General features: G+C 40.9%; 1 long non-coding RNA gene across 1 annotated transcript in view; it reads right to left on the reverse strand.

Annotated features, from left to right (window-relative positions):
- LOC116692852 (uncharacterized) overlaps positions 1-5,722 on the reverse strand; it is an 11,550-nt gene extending 5,828 nt beyond the window's left edge. The window contains exons 1-2 of the long non-coding RNA XR_004332801.1: positions 5,591-5,722; positions 2,103-2,106 (exon numbers count right to left, since the gene is read on the reverse strand). This is a non-coding gene — a long non-coding RNA (uncharacterized LOC116692852). The remainder of the gene's footprint in view (positions 1-2,102; positions 2,107-5,590) is intronic.
- Positions 5,723-6,000: the final 278 nt, after the last annotated feature.

Raw genomic sequence — 6,000 nt, forward strand, 5'->3', positions numbered from 1 at the left:
CGACTGGACATACTTCATTGAGACATACAGTATCCTGATGCTGGAGAAGGGAGGTCATGGAGGAAAATATTATATGTTTCTGTAAAAACGTGTCACAGCAGTGGCATTCTATAACACAGCAGCATGGTGATTAGTCGGCCATGTTCCTCTTTATGTAGATTGGCAGGACGCATTGTGGAGGGGACTTGGTGGCTCCTAGCAAGAGGAGGTGTGAATGTTGCAGCAGGTACATGGAACATCTGGACAGTTTGATGGAAGGCTTGGGAGAGGTGAATAAATAGAGGATTAGGGGAGACTGATGTATATGTACCATTTGGTGTGGTTGAAGTTAAGGTTTGTGCTAGACTTGCATGTTTCTAAATTACATCTCTCACCAAACCACTTGATCCATTTCTTTTCTCTCCCCCAAACCAAAACCGACCCGTTAAACAATTTAGTAGTTTTGGAACTGGTAGTGTTTTATTTAACTCAAGTTGCTTAAAGTTCATAGTATGTAACATCAGTCCTTGTTTTCTTGTTCGTTCTGCTTTACCAAGCTTTGTTGACCATGTAGTAATACACATTCTGTCCATGCAAAGTTTCAAAATGACCTGAGAAAAAGCTATGTAGCATTGCTTGTGTTACATTCCACCCCTGGTGAAGCAAAAGGTATCAGTGGTACCTTTTACGCACTCAAATAGAGGGACGAGGGCAGAACACAAAACTGTTTGAAGTTGATCTGTAATACTTGATCCAATTAATAATTAACGTAATTGAAATTCAATGATATAGTCTAACAAGGCCCTTCTTTTATCTGCACTTTTTGGTTTTGTTTACACTTGTTGTTTGAACCAAATTTGACAACACTTACACAACCTGCTGTAAAGTATTGATGAGTGATTTCATATGCTGTAAATCACAGCAGGTGTTCATACACAGTTTGTATGCCTATGCTTTTGGGATTAGTGGGTACTTATGCATTCACTCACTACATAAAAACTGTTATTGTGTTCCCCATCATTGCCTCCAGCTGCTCCAGAACCACACAAACAAGAAGCTGTGTGGGCCCCCAACCCTGGCCGCCTCCCTCCCTGCCTCCCCTTTCAGACACAAACATCGGTCCCTTCTGGGCAATAGACGCTGCGCTCACTCATTAACAGAGATATCAAGGCGAAAACAAGCATGACCCCAAGGAATCAGGGGAAAAAAAGAATAAGAGAGGATAAGGTGTTTAGCTGTGGTATCCTCCTCCACCTCTTTTCTCGAGTGGTCCTAATTACCTAGTGTCTGATGTCTCTCTCATCTCGCTGTCTGTTCCAAGCTACGGCAGGCCCTCGATGGGCTGAGGTAGTTATCATAGCGCGGGGCTGACCATGATGCCGTGCTGCTGTGCTGAAGCCTTCCTCCTCTTCTGCTGGCGCGGTAATGCTCATTAAAGAGGACACCTAAGGGACTGGACCTCAATCCTTATCTTCTGCCCTACATTCCCCCTCTCAATTTCACACGACCCGGCAAGGAGTTGCCATCTGAAAATTCCACAAATTCGCTTCAGCAACACCTGCCCACACAGTACAGCCTTAAACCCCCTCCTCCACACTACTGTCTTACACTTCCTGCTTGGGCTTAACATGTGCTGCAGGGATGCCTGTTGCCTTCCCATGTAAGTTAAAAAGCTTTACGCACTTTGACAAAGTCATTATCTTCCCTCATTTTGGAGATTTTGATGTGCTCTACTTTTATATTTTTACTCTGATGAATGACAAACTGGACCTGTTCATGACTGATGAGTCAGTCAGTTCTTTGACAAAAGTTTTAAACTTTGTTAGTACTTTTTTTACTTTGGATGTTGGCAGTTTTGAAGTTTGGCAGGCGAGCAATATGAGACAGACATAGACGAGCTGGTGAGGCTGATTGGATAATGATCCACGGACGGAGCTCTTAGCAGAACTCATCAAAAGCAGAACACTGCTCACGAGGCCAGCCACCGTTGTTGCAGCATTATTTTTTACCCCCAAAAATAGATTTTCATAGAAATGGTCGCCTGATTTGGTCCTTCCACAGCTATTCCTCAAGATAATTTGCCACCATCCCTACTGTTTATTCAACAGCTTATATTCCCTAACCTGCCTCATCCAATTAGCCTAATTGGAGGAATAATTCCCCATCTGTCAAACACAGCACTCTTTCACCTGTAGGGTCACATAGATGTTAACCCTCACCTTGGCATAATGACTCAAGAAGCAACTCAGCGGAATATAAATGTTAAAAGTTCGATGCGGTACATTCCGGTCTTTTATATGTAATAGCACAACAGAGAAGTTTGTGTCACATGGTTTGTCCCTGGGGAGTGAAAACATACCCTCTTGCATTATGAACTGTTTGGATGACACTACATTGAATTTTTTTCCTGTGTTGTATTTTCTAATACATGGGCAGCCAATAACGTGGGTGTGCTTGGCCATGAATTATAGATCTGTTGTTGGCACACGGTGTGTGGATATGAACTGTGCATGCCGGGGCCAGATAAGGCCAGATTTATACCTTTAGCTGCCAGGCGCAGACTCAGGGAGCCAGCTCTCAAATTAAATGGAAATTGAGTTTGAGGGAGCTAATAAAACAGCCGTAGCACCCTCATACAACACTGTGTCCTCTTAGCATACAATGCATACACGATGGGAAAACATGCTAAAGGATTGCTGTGACCCCTGATAATTATTGTGACTCTTGGTCTTGGGTTGTTGTTAGTAAACTCTACTATATATACTGGAGGCTGCAAATGGTCAGAGATAAAGAAAACATTCTTGTTTTATGATTATGAAGACAAAGTCTCTTTCAGGACTCTACTGCCCATTTGGCTCCCAATTTTTTAAACTTGTTTTAAGCGATCAACCGAAAGGCCACCTATTAAAAGTTTTGTTCAAATCATACATATCTGAGAAGGGACATGCTGTTTTACCTTTGTCTTAGTGCTTTCACTAATGTTCTTGCTTTTATTTCAATCATTTGTGTTTATCAATGAGAAACCCCCAACCGTACATCTTTCAAACGTGTTAATAGAGTCTAGCAGATACATTGTAGTTGTCAGGTTCCCGGTGTGCAGTCTGAGACTGAAGAGATTTGCTATTTTGCAGAGCAGAGCTGGTCGGCCATCAAAGCCGCCGATAGCTACGCCTTTATCAATGATTGCACTCTGTTTCCTTTTGTGTCTGACAGACCTCATCCGGCTTTCGCTCTCCATTTTATTTGCGACAAGCGTATTTTACAAGATAGACTTTTTGATAGATTTTTGGGGCTTTTATGGCCTTTAATTGACAGGATAGCTATGAGACAGGAAAGGGGAGAAAGAGGGGGGACGACATGCAGCAAAGAGTGGCGGTTCGGATTCAAACCCAAGCCGCTGCCAAGGAATGAGCCTGCATGGGGCGCACACTCTACTGTAACAGGTGAGCTAGAGGTCGCCCCCTCAATGTTAATTGTTTTTTATTCATGCTCAGAAAGTCAATCCCTCTATTTTGATCATTTCTTTTTGAAAGGTCCCAAGTCATGAACATTTCACTTCCTGAGGTTTTTTAACATTAATATGAGTAGAAATGGTGATATATGTAAACAAAAATGCTAAATTTTTTATTTGTATTTTGTTGTTTTGTTTATTCATCATAAACACATTTCATTTAGAATTAAGGGGATGTTGTGTCCTAATGATGATGTATCGCTACCTATTCAAATGAGATGTACAGTCATTAACGCATACATCTCTGTTAATTATGACACATTTGGAAGTCCCAACTTTCATGTCTTTAATGAGGTAATTATATAGGCTAAGCAAGTGATCGATATTGTTAACCCACCCCTATAGACATGGACGCATTTTTGATATCTCCAGCATTATTCTTTCTGGACGGATCCCCGGTACACATAAACCCTACCCCAGCCCAGCCTTTCACTTTCTGGACAGAGATCTAAGGGAAGCATAGGGTGCCCCTGGAGGTCTCAGCTTGGACATTTTTGTTGTTGTTCTTAATTAATTACCTCCCTGAAGTCTGACTGGGCGTCCCATGCCGAAATACCACCCAAATGCTGTGTTCTAATTTTTTGCTTCACTCTGCTCTCTCATTGCCCTCCTTTCCATGCCACAGAGCATATCTAGCCTGGAGATGAGCCTCAGAGTCTGGGCAACTATATATGTGTGTGTGTGTGTGTGTGTGTGTGTGTGTGTGTGTGTGTATACTATATGTGTATATATATATATATATATATATATATATATATATATATTATATATTATATAATATATTAGTGTACATATGTATTACATCAGTGCAGAGGTGGGTAGTAACGAGTTACATTTACTCCGTTACATTTACTTGAGTACGTTTTTGAAAAAATTGTACTTCTAGGAGTAGTTTTAAATCACTATACTTTTACTTGTACTTGAGTAGATTAGTGAAGAAGAAACTGTACTCTTACTCCGATACAATAGGTTACAATGAGCTCGTTCCTCGTTACTACGCGTCATTGGTTTTACCCCAGCGTACGTCTCATTTTAATGTTTTATTTTGACAGAGAGAGAGTCTTCCGCTGAAGGCTCTACCACGTGACTGTGCTTAACCAATCACACGTCGTTGTTCAGTCATGTGACCATACTCGTTTCAGCAGCGCGACAGGTTAGCTTTACAGTCGTAGCAAAGACGTCAGACGCAAAACGTCGCCAAGGCAACGCAAACCAGGAGGACCCCCCCGCCTCATAGTGAAAGCATGGTTACCTTTAAGGAAAAGTGCCAAACAGCAGCTACATCATGCGGCGTCTTCAGTGTCGACCAAAACAAACGGACATGTGAGCGTTCAACAACTCAACATCTGACCTGAGGAGACGTAGCCGTAGTTTTAGTTTCTGCTGTGGAGAGGTGGATGTTTGTCTTTTAGGTTACATACAGTATGTTTTACACATGCAGTATCCATCCAAATTTGATGTGACAAGTCTCTCAAATAAGCTATTTTGTAATTAATAAATTAATTTCAATTTATTTTATTGATTGGATGAACTATAATTTGCCTAAATATGATTATTTTGTATTTTGTCGGTCTGATTGATGCTTGTGTTAAGAAATAAATCAGACGTCACTCAACAGTTACTCACTACTACTTTTTTCATCAAGCACTTTTTTACTCTTACTCAAGTAATTATTTGGATGACTACTTTTACTTTTACTTGAGTCATATTATTCTGAAGTAACAGTACTTTTACTTGAGTACAATTTTTGGCTACTCTACCCACCTCTGTATCAGTGTATATGTATGTGTGTGTGTGTGTGTGTGTGTGTGTGTGGTGTGGTGTGTGTGTGTGTGGTGTGTGTGTGTGTGTGTGTGTGTGTGTGTGTGTGTGTATATAACACTATTTTCACGGTTCATTTCGATACAAGACAATGGTGTCACAGTTTGGTACGTTTTCAATACAACAAAAAGATAGAAATGCCAGAGACATTTACTTCATTTAAAAAAAAAAATATTTATTAAAACTAACATCATGAAGTATCTGGGGCGTCTTCTTCGTAGCACAAAAAACAAAAACAGCTCCTTATTAAAAAAAACAAAAAAAAAAACAATGAGTAACAAGGATAGTTTGTTTTGTGTGTGTTGCTACTTGTTTTTGTCTAGTTCCAGTTATTGACACACTGAGGTGATGTCGGCGTAAATGAGTCGAAATGTCTTTAGCATTCCCACTGGTGTAGAGTATTCTTGGGTAGCAGATGCGTACCGTTGTTTTTTTTTGCATCCACTTCTTTCTTGCCATCACCGTCATAATTTACAGGGAAACCACAGTGGCTCCCAACACCAGACCTGTTGTTTATTGGAGGATCTTCTAATTCTGCTCTGGTAATAGTCACATTAACGTTACTAGCCATATTGCAACAAGCTAGTTCAGCATAGCATGCCTTAATGGAGTGGAGTGTTTTTCTTTGGGAGTGGGAGGGGCAGACAGCACGTTACCTGTTACCGCGTTAAAAACGGAACAAGTGAAGC

This window comes from Etheostoma spectabile, chromosome 7, assembly GCF_008692095.1.
Source record: "Etheostoma spectabile isolate EspeVRDwgs_2016 chromosome 7, UIUC_Espe_1.0, whole genome shotgun sequence".
Taxonomy (NCBI): Eukaryota; Metazoa; Chordata; class Actinopteri; order Perciformes; family Percidae; genus Etheostoma; species Etheostoma spectabile.